Source organism: Oncorhynchus masou, chromosome 9, assembly GCF_036934945.1.
Source record: "Oncorhynchus masou masou isolate Uvic2021 chromosome 9, UVic_Omas_1.1, whole genome shotgun sequence".
In the NCBI taxonomy this organism is placed as follows: Eukaryota; Metazoa; Chordata; class Actinopteri; order Salmoniformes; family Salmonidae; genus Oncorhynchus; species Oncorhynchus masou.
The window spans coordinates 19,260,776-19,279,231 of NC_088220.1; positions in this window are offsets into that span (position 1 = coordinate 19,260,776).

The following is an 18,456-nucleotide window of genomic DNA, read 5'->3' on the forward strand; positions in this document are numbered from 1 at the left end:
CAATTGTGCAAGTTCTCCCACTTAAAAAGATGAGAGGCCTGTAATTTTCACCATAGGTAGTGCACTTCAACTATGACAGACAAAATTAGAAGAAAAAAAATCCAGAAAATCACATTGTAGAATTTTTTTATGAATTTATTTGCAAATTATGGTGGAAAATAAGTATTTGGTCAATAACAAAAGTTTATATCAATACTTTGTTATATACCCTTTGTTGGTAATGACAGAGGTCAAATGTTTTCTGTAAGTCTTCACAAGGTTTTCACACACTGTTGCTGGTATTTTGGCCCATTCCTCCATGCAGATCTCCTCTAGAGCAGTGATGTTTTGGGGCTGTTGCTGGGCAACACGGACTTTCAACTCCCCCCAAAGATTTTCTATGGGGTTGAGATCTGGAGACTGCCTAGGCCTCTCCAGGACCTTGAAATGCTTCTTACGAAGCAACTCCTTCGTTGCCCGGGTGGTGTGTTTGGGATCATTGTCATGCTGAAAGACCCAGCCACGTTTCATCTTGAATGCCCTTGCTGATGGAAAGAGGTTTTCACTCAAAATCTCACGATACATGGCCCATTCATTCTTTCCTTTACACGGATCAGTCGTCCTGGTCCCTTTACAGGAAAAACAGCCCCAAAGCATGATGTTTCCACCCCCATGCTTCACAGTAGGTATGGTGTTCTTTGGATGCAACTCAGCATTCTTTGTCCTCCAAACACGACGAGTTGAGTTTTTACCAAAAAGTTATATTTTGGTTTCACCTGACCATATGACATTCTCCCAATCTTCTTCTGGATCATCCAAATGCTCTCTAGCAAACTTCAGACGGGCCTGGACATGTACTGGCTTAAGCAGGGGGACACGTCTGGCACTGCAGGATTTGAGTCCCTGGCGGCGTAGTGTGTTACTGATGGTAGGCTTTGTTACTTTGGTCCCAGCTCTCTGCAGGTCATTCACTAGGTCCCCCTGTGTGGTTCTGGGATTTTTGCTCACCGTTCTTGTGATCATTTTGACCCCACGGGGTGAGATCTTGAGTGGAGCCCCAGATCGCGGGAGATTTTCAGTGGTCTTGTATGTCTTCCATTTCCTAATAATTGCTCCCACAGTTGATTTCTTCAAACCAAGCTGCCGACCTATTGCAGATTCAGTCATCTCAGCCTGGTGCAGGTCTACAATTTTGTTTCTAGTGTCCTTTGACAGCTCTTTCGTCTTGGCCATAGTGGAGTTTGGAGTGTGACTGTTTGAGGTTGTGGACAGGTGTCTTTTATACTGAAAACAAGTTCAAACAGATGCCATTAATACAGGTAAAGAGTGGAGGACAGAGGAGCCTCTTAAAGAAGAAGTTACAGGTCTGTGAGAGCCAGAAATCTTGCTTGTTTTGTAGGTGACCCAATACTTATTTTCCACCATAATTTGCAAATAAATTCATAAAAAATCCTACAATGTGATTTTCTGGATTTTTCCCCCTCATTTTGTCTGTCATAGTGTAAGTGTACCTATGATGAAAATTACAGGCCTCATCTTTTTAAGTGGGAGAACTTGCACAATTGGTGGCTGACTAAATACTTTTTTGCCCCACTGTATTTAAATGTAATTTGTTTTTTTCTTCTTTCTAATACATTTGCAAAAATGTCTGAATGCCTATTTTTGCTTCATCATTATGGGTTATTGTGTGAAATACATTTGAGAATAAAGCTCTAAAGTAACCAAATGTCAAGCGGTCTGAATACTTCTGGAACGCACTGTATGCAGCCTACATTTCCCACTTCTCATATAGGGCTCTTTCTTTTCACATTTTCTTTTCTACCACATAGGCTGCGGCTACACCGGATAGTAGGTCTGAAGTAATGTAAACACTACTCTATTGCTACTTTGAAAACATGCCTGTCGGCCTGTCTAGAATAAAGAGATGTGTGTGATGTTTCTGCTCTGATTGGAGAGAATAACAGGAGGAATGTTTGTGATAAAGCACTCATTCTCTACTGTAGAAAATGCACTAAAATGTAGTCTGGAGAAATACAACATTGGTAATAACAATGTTATAGGCTAAATGTAAAAAAAATATATTTCCCATGTATCTACAGCCAACCTACAAAGTGACTTTTGCAGAATGTCGTGCTGAGCCATTAAACTAATTAACCAACATCCGTTCAAACACCTGAACTCATCATGAGAGGCCAGGGGCTCATGGGTCTGTGTACCCACATCCATACCAACACATCAGAGGCGGTCCAGCTTTTTGGGTGCCCTAAGTTTTATTTACAATAAGTGTCTCCAAAATGACAACACATTATTTATGATTCATTTCTATTGGGCACAAAATAATCTCAAACACAACCAAAACCAACAGCAAATGCCTCCAACACATTTGTAGAGTCACAAGCTTGATGTAGTAATTGTATGCTATGAATATGGGACCAAATACGTAACTTTTGACTACTTTAATACACAAGTGAATTTGTGCTAATACTTTTGGTCCCCTAAAATGGGGGGACTATGTACAAAGTGCTGTAATTTCTAAATGGTTCACGCAATTTGGATACAAATACCTTCAAATTAAAGCTGACAGTCTGCGCTTTAAACTCAGTCATTATATAATTTCAAATCCAAATTGCTGGAGTACAGAGCCAAAACAACAACAAAATTGTCACTGTCCCAATACCTTTGGAGCTCAATGTATATTGGAAATTGATCTGTGGCCTACAGAAGGGGGGCCGCCAGTTGCCCATCCCTGATGTATAGGATGAGTAATTGAGGCCTGGGTGTGTAAGCTTACACCACCAGAGTGATTGGCATGCAGGATTCTATTCATAAACTGAGACAAGTCGCTCTCCTCCTCCAAGGTGTATTCAATGTCTTTAAACAGCTGACTAAGAGCATATCAAATACGTTGCTATGGTTCCTATGGCAAGACCTCTGTTTAGTTCATGTTTGCTTGTCGGTAGATGTTGAAATAGCCCTTGGCCCGAGAAAGTATATTCCTGCTTAGGCATGTTACATTAATTGTCTAAAAGTGTTGCAAAACGAACATTGAAGATTTTGAATGCAGCCCAAAATGGCCAAACAGTGGTTAACACCACTTCTGATGTGCATGCATTGTATTGATGCTGGTGTGCCGCATAGCATCAACAATAAAAACACAACAACATATACATAAAAGGATATTGCTGATGGCATTGTTTTAAAGTACACAATGCCATCATTTTGCTTACCTAAATATTTGATGTGGAACCCTCGCGGAGGATTGAGAGACCTCCTCATCCATCCCTCTCTGAGAACCTCCAGGTGATCCTCTTTACCCTGGATCAACAGCACGTGCTCGTCAATCCAGCCCAGGAAAAACGTGTCCGATATGGCGTCCGATATTCTTTGATTCCAAACGTGCTGTGTGTTCTCAGCTTTAAAATCCGCAAAAATCTCATAGCCGGTGTGATGGCGCGGCAGTTCGTCGCTCTCAGACACACCAGTCGAATCACCCTTGCCGATCCGAGTCAATACGATGGCCAGGGAGTGCGGCGCTATCTGCAGAAAAGACTCCATTTTCGAGTTGTCCTAAGTCGTGAACGTTAAGTCATGAACAACATCAAACATGACACCATTCCGTTTTATACATAAATCCGAGTAGGGTAGCTAGGCAGACGACTTTGTTCTGTAACGAAGACATAGCACACATTCCACTGTAGGCTGCACAGCTCCTATTTTTCCTATCCAGCCTCGTCAAGGCAACGTACCTGTCTGATGTTTTATGTCGAACATACTCCTCCAATTAATCGAAATGACAACCACGTCTCAACCCTGGTTAACCCGGGGCGAATTGTATCGAATTCGACTACAAATTGGTAGCTAATAATTTAATCTAACAGAGAACGATTACCGAGGATTCGATCTCGTGGGACACCTGTCCCTACTGCACCGCGCTCAAACTCGTGCCATCGCCTATTGCATATTGAAGGTAAACCCCTTCTTACCTTGCGAGCACAGGGAGTCCAATTTCAAGGTACCGGTGATCTTTCTCCAACAGGCAAGGTAAAATCCTTGGAGAAATCCTCAGGCGGGCCTCCAAGGTGTTATTACGCCACCTGCAGGCTGCTGTTCGCAGATAAACTTGAGTAAAGGTTGTTTCTTGTTGCACAGTGCAGCTGGTGCCAGCCAACCAGACAAAAATACCACTGTTCAGGCATAGGGCCTATAAAATAGATTCTGTAGCTGTCCATGAACAAAACCCCTAAACTTATTGAGAAGATGCAAATTAACTACTTTTATATCTTTTCTAGCTCTATTGTCCTAAAGAAATGGTTGTCACCCCATCCGTCCATTTCAATTGTGTTTATTGGAAACCAGTATATTAAACCAGTGCATTGTCACCTATACAACATTATCTAGTAAAGTTAAGTTTGGCTACTCTATGTGTGACTCAAGCACTCAACACGTGTCCTATGGTTGTTGGGCATACAGTGCCTTGCGAAAGTATTCGGCCCCCTTGAACTTTGCGACCTTTTCCAACATTTCAGGCTTCAAACATAAAGATATAAAACTATTTTTTTGTGAAGAATCAACAACAAGTGGGACACAATCATGAAGTGGAACGACATTTATTGGATATTTCAAACTTTTTTTAACAAATCAAAAACTGAAAAATTGGGCGTGCAAAATTATTCAGCCCCCTTAAGTTAATACTTTGTAGCGCCACCTTTTGCTGCGATTACAGCTGTAAGTCGCTTGGGGTATGTCTCTATCAGTTTTGCACATCGAGAGACTGAAATTTTTTCCCATTCCTCCTTGCAAAATAGCTCGAGCTCAGTGAGGTTGGATGGAGAGCATTTGTGAACAGCAGTTTTCAGTTCTTTCCACAGATTCTCGATTGGATTCAGGTCTGGACTTTGACTTGGCCATTCTAACACCTGGATATGTTTATTTTTGAACCATTCCGTTGTAGATTTTGCTTTATGTTTTGGATCATTGTCTTGTTGGAAGACAAATTTTATTTTTATTTTACCTTTATTTACTTATTTACCAGGCAAGTCAGTTAAGAACACATTCTTATTTTCAATGACGGCCTGGGAACAGTGGGTTAACTGCCTGTTCAGGGGCAGAACGACAGATTTTTACCTTGTCAGCTCGGGGGTTTTGAACTTGCAACCTTCCGGTTACTAGTCCAATGCTCTAACCACTAGGCTACCCTGCCGCCCCAAATCTCTGTCCCAGTCTCAGGTCTTTTGCAGACTCCATCAGGTTTTCTTCCAGAATGGTCCTGTATTTGGCTCCATCCATCTTCCCATCAATTTTAACCATCTTCCCTGTCCCTGCTGAAGAAAAGGAGGCCCAAACCATGATGCTGCCACCACCATGTTTGACAGTGGGGATGGTGTGGTCAGGGTGATGAGCTGTGTTGCTTTTACGCCAAACATAACGTTTTGCATTGTTGCCAAAAAGTTCAATTTTGGTTTCATCTGACCAGAGCACCTTCTTCCACATGTTTGGTGTGTCTCCCAGGTGGCTTGTGGCAAACTTTAAACAACACTTTTTATGGATATCTTTAAGAAATGGCTTTCTTCTTGCCACTCTTCCATTTGTGCAATATACGACTGATTGTTGTCCTATGGACAGAGTCTCCCACCTCAGCTGTAGATCTCTGCAGTTCATCCAGAGTGATCATGGGCTTCTTGGTTGCATCTCTGATCAGTCTTCTCCTTGTATGAGCTGAAAGTTTAGAGGGACGGCCAGGTCTTGGTAGATTTGCAGTGGTCTGATACTCCTTCCATTTCAATATTATCGCTTGCACAGTGCTCCTTGGGATGTTTAAAGCCTGGGAAATCTTTTTGTATCCAAATCCGGCTTTAAACTTCTTCACAACAGTATCTCGGACCTGCCTGGTGTGTTCCTTGTTCTTCATGATGCTAACTGTGCTTTTCACGGACCTCTGAGACTATCACAGTGCAGGTGCATTTATACGGAGACTTGATTACACACAGGTGGATTGTATTTATCATCATTAGTCATTTAGGTCAACATTGGATCATTCAGAGATCCTCACTGAACTTCTGGAGAGAGTTTGCTGCACTGAAAGTAAAGGGGCTGAATAATTTTGCACGCCCAATTTTTCAGTTTTTGATTTGTTAAAAAAGTTTGAAATATCCAATAAATGTCATTCCACTTCATGATTGTGTCCCACTTGCTGTTGATTCTTCACAAAAAAATACAGTTTTATATCTTTATGTTTGAAGCCTGAAATGTGGCAAAAGGTCGCAAAGTTCAAGGGGTCCGAATACTTTCGCAAGGCACTGTATATGAGGGAGGTAATCATATATAACTCACCTTACCTCTCTTGACTTTTGGGGGTTCGAAGTCTGCCTATGAGCAACCCTATTGGTTTGGGTATTACCACATGCTGGTCCCTTTTGGTCCTGCACCTGACCTAGGCCAGCGATCAGTTGTCATGAGCCCGAGGAGCATCAGACAGACGTGAGACTGCCCACACAACCGGATTAGACCAAAATCAGTCCTTACAGTGTAGATAAGTCCTTACAGTGTCAGTGAGTGAATTCAGTGAAGGGAAAACAGTGAAGCAAAAGCCCAAACTTTCTCTACAGTACAAATATGACAGATTTCTTACAGTCTAGAAGGTTTAACAAATGATATCTGTCCCTTGTATGGTGTTATTACCCCTGAAATGTAAAGCGTGAGTGGGTGAAATGTGTGTCCATGCCAGATTCAAACCAGATTCAAAAAGAGAACTAAAATACCTCCCAGATAGGCCTTTTTGGCAGGATGCCATGGTAGTGTATCGTAACATGTTGTTTCCCTTACTAGGTTCAGGTTTCTCTTGGACATGTTCCTGGATTTTCCTCTCTAAAGGGCACTGATATAAAGAGCATATGGAAATAGTATAAATTTCACAGCTGTGGTGAGAAAAACAGGCTTACACCTGGATTGATCTCCCATCAGAAAGAAAGTGCCAACAGCAGGCTGATATGATAGCACAATAAGTGATCAGATGACATTGATTGCCATCTCTGCCCCTAAAATCCCGTACTTTTCCAAGAAAAGGTGAACAAGAGTTCAGTACAAAGAGAAGACTGCAAGTAAGCAAGACTACCGTAACTTCAAACCCTAAAGGAAGCTTCATGTCCATATCCCAGTATAATCCTAACCCTAGCTTCATGTCCATACCCCAGTATAATCCTAACCCAAGCTTCATGTCCATATCCCAGTATAACCTTAGCTTCATGTCCATATCCCAGTATAATCCTAACCCTAGCTTCATGTCCATATCCCAGTATAATCCTAACCCTAGCTTCATGTCCATATCCCAGTATAATCCTAACCATAGCTTCATGTCCATATCCCAGTATCCCAGTATAATCCCAGTAAACCCTAGCTTCATGTCCATATCCCAGTATAACCCTAGCTTCATGTCCATATCCCAGTATAACCCTAGCTTCATGTCCATATCCCAGTATAACTCTAACCCTAGCTTCATGTCTAAGTCCCAGTATAACCCTAACTTCATGTCCATATCCCAGTATAACCCTAACCCTAGCTTCATGTCCATATCCCAGTATAATCCTAACCCTAACTTCATGTCTAAGTCCCAGTATAACCCTAGCTTCATGTCCATATCCCAGTATAACCCTAGCTTCATGTCCATATCCCAGTATAATCCTAACCCTAGCTTCATGTCCATATCCCAGTATAATCCTAACCCTAGCTTCATGTCCATATCCCAGTATAATCCTAACCCTAGCTTCATGTCCATATCCCAGTATAACCCTAACCCTAGCTTCATGTCCATATCCCAGTATAACTCTAACCCTAGCTTCATGTCCATATCCCAGTATAACTCTAACCCTAGCTTCATGTCCATATCCCAGTATAACTCTAACCCTAGCTTCATGTCCATACCCCAGAATAATCCTAACCCTAGCTTCATGTCCATATCCCAGTATAATCCTAACCCTAGCTTCATGTCCATACCCCAGAATAATCCTAACCCTAACTTCATGTCCATATCCCAGTATAATCCTAACCCTAGCTTCATGTCCATATCCCAGTATAATCCTAACCCTAGCTTCATGTCCATATCCCAGTATAATCCTAACCCTAGCTTCATGTCCATATCCCAGTATAATCCTAACCCTAACTTCATGTCTAAGTCCCAGTATAACCCTAGCTTCATGTCCATATCCCAGTATAACCCTAGCTTCATGTCCATATCCCAGTATAATCCTAACCCTAGCTTCATGTCCATATCCCAGTATAATCCTAACCCTAGCTTCATGTCCATATCCCAGTATAACTCTAACCCTAGCTTCATGTCCATATCCCAGTATAACTCTAACCCTAGCTTCATGTCCATACCCCAGAATAATCCTAACCCTAGCTTCATGTCCATATCCCAGTATAACCCTAACCCTAGCTTCATGTCCATATCCCAGTATAACTCTAACCCTAGCTTCATGTCCATATCCCAGTATAACTCTAACCCTAGCTTCATGTCCATATCCCAGTATAACTCTAACCCTAGCTTCATGTCCATACCCCAGAATAATCCTAACCCTAGCTTCATGTCCATATCCCAGTATAATCCTAACCCTAGCTTCATGTCCATATCCCAGTATAACCCTAGCTTCATGTCCATATCCCAGTATAACCCTAGCTTCATGTCCATATCCCAGTATAATCCTAACCCTAGCTTCATGTCCATATCCCAGTATAACCCTAACCCTAGCTTCATGTCCATATCCCAGTATAACTCTAACCCTAGCTTCATGTCCATATCCCAGTATAACCCTAGCTTCATGTCCATATCCCAGTATAATCCTAACCCTAGCTTCATGTCCATATCCCAGTATAACCCTAACCCTAGCTTCATGTCCATATCCCAGTATAACTCTAACCCTAGCTTCATGTCCATATCCCAGTATAACCCTAGCTTCATGTCCATATCCCAGTATAACTCTAACCCTAGCTTCATGTCCATATCCCAGTATAACTCTAACCCTAGCTTCATGTCCATACACCAGAATAATCCTAACCCTAGCTTCATGTCCATATCCCAGTATAATCCTAACCCTAGCTTCATGTCCATATCCCAGTATAATCATAACCCTAGCTTCATGTCCATATCCCAGTATAACCCTAGCTTCATGTCCATATCCCAGTATAATCCTAACCCTAGCTTCATGTCCATATCCCAGTATAATCCTAACCCTAGCTTCATGTCCATATCCCAGTATAATCCTAACCCTAGCTTCATGTCCATATCCCAGTATAATCCTAACCCTAGCTTCATGTCCATATCCCAGTATAACCTTAGCTCCATGTCCATATCCCAGTATAATCCTAACCCTAGCTTCATGTCCATATCCCAGTATAATCCTAACCCTAGCTTCATGTCCATATCCCAGTATAATCCTAACCCTAGCTTCATGTCCATATCCCAGTATAATCCTAACCCTAGCTTCATGTCCATATCCCAGTATAATCCTAACCCTAGCTTCATGTCCATATCCCAGTATAACTCTAACCCTAGCTTCATGTCCATATCCCAGTATAACCCTAGCTTCATGTCCATATCCCAGTATAACCCTAGCTTCATGTCCATATCCCAGTATTATCATAACCCTAGCTTCATGTCCATATCCCAGTATAATCCTAACCCTAGCTTCATGTCCATATCCCAGTATAACCCTAGCTTCATGTCCATATCCCAGTATAATCCTAACCCTAGCTTCATGTCCATATCCCAGTATAACCCTAACTTCATGTCCATATCCCAGTATAACTCTAACCCTAGCTTCATGTCCATATCCCAGTATAATCCTAACCCTAGCTTCATGTCCATATCCCAGTATAATCCTAACCCTAGCTTCATGTCCATATCCCAGTATAACCCTAACTTCATGTCCATATCCCAGTATAACTCTAACCCTAGCTTCATGTCCATATCCCAGTATAATCCTAACCCTAGCTTCATGTCCATATCCCAGTATAACTCTAACCCTAGCTTCATGTCCATATCCCAGTATAATCCTAACCCTAGCTTCATGTCCATATCCCAGTATAATCCTAACCCTAGGTTCATGTCTAAGTCCCAGTATAACCCTAGCTTCATGTCCATATCCCAGTATAATCCTAACCCTAGCTTCATGTCCATATCCCAGTATAATCCTAACCCTAGCTTCATGTCCATATCCCAGTATAATCCTAACCCTAGCTTCATGTCCATATCCCAGTATAACTCTAACCCTAGCTTCATGTCCATATCCCAGTATAACCCTAACCCTAGCTTCATGTCCATATCCCAGTATAACTCTAACCCTAGCTTCATGTCCATATCCCAGTATAACTCTAACCCTAGCTTCATGTCCATATCCCAGTATAACTCTAACCCTAGCTTCATGTCCATATCCCAGTATAACCCTAGCTTCATGTCCATATCCCAGTATAATCCTAACCCTAGCTTCATGTCCATATCCCAGTATAATCCTAACCCTAGCTTCATGTCCATATCCCAGTATAACTCTAACCCTAGCTTCATGTCCATATCCCAGTATAATCCTAACCCTAGCTTCATGTCCATATCCCAGTATAATCCTAACCCTAGCTTCATGTCCATATCCCAGTATAATCCTAACCCTAGCTTCATGTCTAAGTCCGAGTTCAACCCTTGTCTTAACCACAACCCCAGCTTCATGTCTACATCCCAGTTCAACCCTAGTCTTAACCACAACCCCAGCTTCATGTCTACATCCCAGTTCAACCCTAGTCTTAACCACAACCCCAGCTTCATGTCTACCTTCCAGTTCAACCCTAGTCTTAACCACAACCCCAGCTTCATGTCTACATCCCAGTTCAACCCTAGTCTTAACCACAACCCCAGCTTCATGTCTACCTCCCAGTTCAACCCTAGTCTTAACCACAACCCCAGCTTCATGTCTACATCCCAGTTCAACCCTAGTCTTAACCACAACCCCAGCTTCATGTCTACATCCCAGTTCAACCCTAGTCTTAACCACAACCCCAGCTTCATGTCTACATCCCAGTTCAACCCTTGTCTTAACCACAACCCCAGCTTCATGTCTACATCCCAGTTCAACCCTTGTCTTAACCACAACCCCAGCTTCATGTCTACATCCCAGTTCAACCCTAGTCTTAACCACAACCCCAGCTTCATATCTACATCCCAGTTCAAATCTAACTCTAGGGATCCCTAACCTCTTGATTTCCCAGTAACACCATTTGGTTTCTTCTTTCACCTGGATCCTGTTTTCTCCATCATACTGACAAAGGGCAGTTCATTTTTCCTATATCTGATAACCTCTGTGGAATGTTTGAAATTCATATAAAGGAATAACAGGCCTTCTATGCACATAGTTAGTCTGCATCTCACCAGCAGAGGGGGGTGCACTGTAGATTTAAACCTTTTCAGCGAGGAGACAATTTTTTTTGGCAGGAACTTCTGGCGACCCCAGCCCAAATATATTGACAGAACCTTCAAATTGTCAAATTTACATTTTTATATTAAGAAATAACCTTCAATTCCTTACATTTTCATTTCTCTAATCAAAAATGAAAAGTACCAATAAAGACATTGACTCAACTAAAATCATAAATTGTTTCTCAAAAAAAGTTAGCATATTTCCCATACAATAATCTGAACTCTTAATTGTTTGTTCCCAAACAATGAAATTGTTTTTATGTGGTGACCCCACTGCAATTCCCACATGACACATGGAGAGCACATGCAGCACCCTCATACACACCAAGAGCGAAGAAGCTCATCCTCAAACAAGCATGTTAAGTAATTTTAACAAATGAAAACTTGCACACACAATTATTTTTTTTCATTCTCCACGTTTCAAAAATAGATTCCTGTCATGCTGTGGGCTGAGGATTCCTGTGACACCACCTGAAGATTCTATAGAAGTCAATGGGTGCTCCAGTAAGAAAATCTAATTCTTTTATTTGTCACATACACGTGTTTAGCAGATGTTATTGCGGGTGGGGGGAAAAGCTTGTGTTTCTAGAGTCAACAGTGCAGTAATATCTAACAATACACACAAATCTAAAGTAAAGGAATTAAGAATATGTATATAAATATTTGGACAAGCAATGTCAGAGCGGAATATAATAGGATAGAATACAGTAATCTAGGTTTATACAGCGCTCTCCTCTGAAAGCTGATGCTCCTTTACCACATCAATATTTTGGTTATTTTTGACGTGTCCTTTCCTTGTGCTTACATCTGGGCCAGCACCTACAGTACACACAAGTGATTAAAAAAAGAGATAACGGTATTATATATATATATATAGTGAGTGAGTGAGTGAGTGAGTGAGTGAGTGAGTGAGTGAGTGAGTGAGTGTCAAACTCACCAGCAGTGGACTGTCTGTATTTGGGTGAGGTCCTCTGGCAGGTCAGTCTCCTGTGTCTCAGGTAGCAGTAGATTAATCATCAGGTCAGTCTCCCATGTCTCAGGTAGCAGTAGATTAATCATCAGGTCAGTCTCCTGTGTCTCAGGTAGCAGTAGATTAATCATCAGGTCAGTTTGTGTCTCAGGTAGCAGTAGATTAATCATCAGGTCAGTCTCCTGTGTCTCAGGTAGCAGTAGATTAATCATCAGGTCAGTCTCCCATGTCTCAGGTAGCAGTAGATTAATCATCAGGTCAGTCTCCTGTGTCTCAGGTAGCAGTAGATTAATCATCAGGTCAGTCTCCTGTGTCTCAGGTAGCAGTAGATTAATCATCAGGTCAGTCTCCTGTGTCTCAGGTAGCAGTAGATTAATCATCAGGTCAGTCTCCTGTGTCTCAGGTAGCAGTAGATTAATCATCAGGTCAGTCTCCTGTGTCTCAGGTAGCAGTAGATTAATCATCAGGTCAGTCTCCTGTGTCTCAGGTAGCAGTAGATTAATCATCAGGTCAGTCTCCTTAATCATCAGGTCAGTCTCCCATGTCTCAGGTAGCAGTAGATTAATCATCAGGTCAGTCTCCTGTGTCTCAGGTAGCAGTAGATTAATCATCAGGTCAGTCTCCTGTGTCTCAGGTAGCAGTAGATTAATCATCAGGTCAGTCTCCTGTGTCTCAGGTAGCAGTAGATTAATCATCAGGTCAGTAGATTAATCATCAGGTCAGTCTCCTGTGTCTCAGGTAGCAGTAGATTAATCATCAGGTCAGTCTCCCGTGTCTCAGGTAGCAGTAGATTAATCATCAGGTCAGTCTCCCATGTCTCAGGTAGCAGTAGATTAATCATCAGGTCAGTCTCCCATGTCTCAGGTAGCAGTAGATTAATCATCAGGTCAGTCTCCTGTGTCTCAGGCAGCAGTAGATTAATCATCAGGTCAGTCTCCTGTGTCTCAGGTAGCAGTAGATTAATCATCAGGTCAGTCTCCTGTGTCTCAGGTAGCAGTAGATTAATCATCAGGTCAGTCTCCTGTGTCTCAGGTAGCAGTAGATTAATCATCAGGTCAGTCTCCCGTGTCTCAGGTAGCAGTAGATTAATCATCAGGTCAGTCTCCCGTGTCTCAGGTAGCAGTAGATTAATCATCAGGTCAGTCTCCTGTGTCTCAGGTAGCAGTAGATTAATCATCAGGTCAGTCTCCCGTGTCTCAGGTAGCAGTAGATTAATCATCAGGTCAGTCTCCTGTGTCTCAGGTAGCAGTAGATTAATCATCAGGTCAGTCTCCCATGTCTCAGGTAGCAGTAGATTAATCATCAGGTCAGTCTCCTGTGTCTCAGGTAGCAGTAGATTAATCATCAGGTCAGTCTCCTGTGTCTCAGGTAGCAGTAGATTAATCATCAGGTCAGTCTCCTGTGTCTCAGGTAGCAGTAGATTAATCATCAGGTCAGTCTCCTGTGTCTCAGGTAGCAGTAGATTAATCATCAGGTCAGTCTCCCATGTCTCAGGTAGCAGTAGATTAATCATCAGGTCAGTCTCCTGTGTCTCAGGTAGCAGTAGATTAATCATCAGGTCAGTCTCCCGTGTCTCAGGCAGCAGTAGATTAATCATCAGGTCAGTCTCCTGTGTCTCAGGTAGCAGTAGATTAATCATCAGGTCAGTCTCCTGTGTCTCAGGTAGCAGTAGATTAATCATCAGGTCAGTCTCCTGTGTCTCAGGTAGCAGTAGATTAATCATCAGGTCAGTCTCCCATGTCTCAGGTAGCAGTAGATTAATCATCAGGTCAGTCTCCTGTGTCTCAGGTAGCAGTAGATTAATCATCAGGTCAGTCTCCTGTGTCTCAGGTAGCAGTAGATTAATCATCAGGTCAGTCTCCGTGTCTCAGGTAGCAGTAGATTAATCATCAGGTCAGTCTCCCATGTCTCAGGTAGCAGTAGATTAATCATCAGGTCAGTCTCCTGTGTCTCAGGTAGCAGTAGATTAATCATCAGGTCAGTGTCCTGTGTCTCAGGTAGCAGTAGATTAATCATCAGGTCAGTCTCCTGTGTCTCAGGTAGCAGTAGATTAATCATCAGGTCAGTCTCCCATGTCTCAGGTAGCAGTAGATTAATCATCAGGTCAGTCTCCCATGTCTCAGGTAGCAGTAGATTAATCATCAGGTCAGTCTCCTGTGTCTCAGGCAGCAGTAGATTAATCATCAGGTCAGTCTCCTGTGTCTCAGGTAGCAGTAGATTAATCATCAGGTCAGTCTCCTGTGTCTCAGGTAGCAGTAGATTAATCATCAGGTCAGTCTCCTGTGTCTCAGGTAGCAGTAGATTAATCATCAGGTCAGTCTCCTGTGTCTCAGGTAGCAGTAGATTAATCATCAGGTCAGTCTCCTGTGTCTCAGGTAGCAGTAGATTAATCATCAGGTCAGTCTCCTGTGTCTCAGGTAGCAGTAGATTAATCATCAGGTCAGTCTCCCGTGTCTCAGGTAGCAGTAGATTAATCATCAGGTCAGTCTCCTGTGTCTCAGGTAGCAGTAGATTAATCATCAGGTCAGTCTCCTGTGTCTCAGGTAGCAGTAGATTAATCATCAGGTCAGTCTCCTGTGTCTCAGGTAGCAGTAGATTAATCATCAGGTCAGTCTCCTGTGTCTCAGGTAGCAGTAGATTAATCATCAGGTCAGTCTCCTGTGTCTCAGGTAGCAGTAGATTAATCATCAGGTCAGTCTCCTGTGTCTCAGGTAGCAGTAGATTAATCATCAGGTCAGTCTCCTGTGTCTCAGTGTCCATCAGGTCAGTCTCCTGTGTCTCAGGTAGCAGTAGATTAATCATCAGGTCAGTGTCCTGTGTCTCAGGTAGCAGTAGATTAATCATCAGGTCAGTCTCCTGTGTCTCAGGTAGCAGTAGATTAATCATCAGGTCAGTCTCCTGTGTCTCAGGCAGCAGTAGATTAATCATCAGGTCAGTCTCCCATGTCTCAGGTAGCAGTAGATTAATCATCAGGTCAGTCTCCTGTGTCTCAGGCAGCAGTAGATTAATCATCAGGTCAGTCTCCTGTGTCTCAGGTAGCAGTAGATTAATCATCAGGTCAGTCTCCTGTGTCTCAGGTAGCAGTAGATTAATCATCAGGTCAGTGTCCTGTGTCTCAGGTAGCAGTAGATTAATCATCAGGTCAGTCTCCTGTGTCTCAGGTAGCAGTAGATTAATCATCAGGTCAGTCTCCCATGTCTCAGGTAGCAGTAGATTAATCATCAGGTCAGTCTCCTGTGTCTCAGGCAACAGTAGATTAATCATCAGGTCAGTCTCCTGTGTCTCAGGTAGCAGTAGATTAATCATCAGGTTAGCAGTCAGTTGGGATGCCCATCAGGATATAGACAGTCCTATCAGAGGTCCCTGAGGAGCAGCAGAAGTGAACTAAACACACAATTTTGGGATATTGCTTTTTTTAACCAACTCAAGTGTGTCAAGGATACAACGATGAATGCTGCATTACACATCCCCGCAGCAATGTTCCAACATCTAGTGGAAAGCCTTCCCAGAAGAATGCAGGCTGTTATAGCAGCAGGGGGGGGGCAAATTCATATTAATGCCCATGATTTTGGAATGAGATGTTCGACGTGCAGGTGCTCATCGAACATCTCATTCCAAAATCTCTGCCTGGCCGGTTCCCCTCTTCCCACTGGGATTCTCTGCCTCTAACCCTTTTACAGGGGCTGAGTCACTGGCTTACTGGTGTTCTTTCATGCTGTCCTTAGGAGGGGTGCGTCACTTGAGTGGGTTGAGTCACTGATGTGATCTTCCTGTCTGGGTTGGCGCCCCCCCTTGGGTTGTGCCGTGGCGGAGATCTTTGTGGGCTATACTCGGCCTTGTCTCAGGATGGTAAGTTGGTGGTTGAAGATATCCCTCTAGTGGTGTGGGGGCTGTGCTTTGGCAAAGTGGGTGGGGTTAGATCCTTCCTATTTGGCCCTGTCCGGGGGTATCATCGAATGGGGCCACAGTGTCTCCTGACCCCTCCTGTCTCAGCCTCCAGTATTTATGCTGCAGTAGTTTGTGTCGGGGGGCTAGGGTCAGTTTGTTATATCTGGAGTACTTCTCTTGTCCTATCCGGTGTCCTGTGTGAATTTAAGTATGCTCTCTCTCATTCTCTCTTTCTTTCGCTCTCTCGGAGGACCTGAGCCCTAGGACCATGCCTCATGACTACCTGGCATGATGACTCCTTGCTGTCCCCAGTCCACCTGGCCATGCTGCTGCTCCAGTTTCAACTGTTCTGCCTGTGATTATTATTATTTGACCATGCTGGTCATTTATGAACATTTGAACATCTTGGCCATGTTCTGTTATAATCTAATTATAATCTAATTATAATCTGTTATAATCACAGCCAGAAGAGGACTGGCCACCCCACATAGCTTGGTTCCTCTCTAGGTTTTGGCCTTTCTAGGGAGTTTTTCCTAGCCACCGTGCTTCTACACCTGCATTGCTTGCTGTTTGGGGTTTTAGGCTGGGTTTCTGTACAGCACTGTACAGCACTTTGAGATATCAGCTGATGTACAAAGGGCTATATAAATACATTTGATTTGATTTGATAGTTCTAATTGATGCGAGCCCTCACTTGGCCTGCAGTGGCCAACTTTGTCTTTTGAGACATCAATTTATTTATGACGGGCAAATTTTTCTGCCATCTTAGGAGATACGGATTGCTGCTTTGCCTGCTTTTGACCAATCCCTTTAGCAAACATACCAAATAATTTACTCATCCAAAAAAAAAACGCAAAAAGTTTGTGAAACTGGCTATACCCAGGCAGTAGAGTGTTTTTAGTTTCTGACAGGATGGACATTAAAATCTCAAAGGCAAAAAATCCTATCTGACATCTCAGTATGCATAACGCAAGATGGCCATTTTTTCTGAAGGCAAAAACCCTATCTGACATCTCAGTATGCTTAACGCAAGATGGCCATTTTTGCTGAAGGCAAAAATCTTGACCTCTACTGTCTGACACTCAACTGCACTTACCTGACAGTTCTAACAATGTGCTCTTGACTTGCCCAAAGGGTAAGTGCCTTTGAGATTTTAATGTCCATCCCAGCAGAACAGTGTTTCTGTCTGAAACTAAAAACAATCTATTTCCTGAGTTTAGCCAGTTTGACAAACCTTTCATGTTTCTTTGGACAAGTAATAAAAAAATAAATCCTTCATATAGTTTTCACTTTAGAATCTTCATTTGATCACTCTCTTGTTGCTTAGAATTTTCCTTTACAGCAGGAAATGCAAACTTGTAGTGTATTCAAGGTTTAAAAAGGCTTCTAAAGTTTATTTCCACCTTATAATTTCAGACTTGATTTGTTGTAACAAAAAATGTATCAACCCAAAAAATGTCCATTAATTATAATTCACATTTCCTGTTGCTGCAGGATTATTTTCCTGCTGTATGAAATTGGCTCAAATTAAGATCCTAAATCTGTACTTTGAACTGATGTAGTAAACATTCCCTAACATCAAACTGTATAATTGAATATGTCTCAACATGTCTAAATGGTTCCTCATTTAAGCTGCATATTGTGGCATTATGTTTGCTCAGTAGATCCAGTTCGACAAGTCACATCATGTAGACAGTTCTAATGATACCCTAGAAGATCAGACACACACCTTCACCTGTATGAGGTCCTGGGTTTGGGCTGCATCACATCCGGCCGTGATTAGGAGTCCCATAAGGCGGTGCACAATTGGCACAGAGTTGGCCGGGGTAGGCCACCATTGTAAATAAGAATTTGCTCTTAACTGACTTGCCTAGTTCAATAAAAATAAAAAAATTCCAGACATAAGAAATCCACTCTCAAAAATAATATTGTTATGGTGAAAGGAGAAATCCATGCATCGTCACACACCAGATTCCACTGTGGAAAGGCACAACGTGAGAATGATGATGCAAAGCTGTCAAGGCAAAGGGTGGCTACTTATATAATACATTTTGATTAACACTTTTTATTTTTTGTTTTTTACATGATTCCATGTGTTATTTCATAGTTTTGACGTGTTCACTACTTTTCTACAGTGTAGAAATTTGTAAAAAATAAAGAAAAA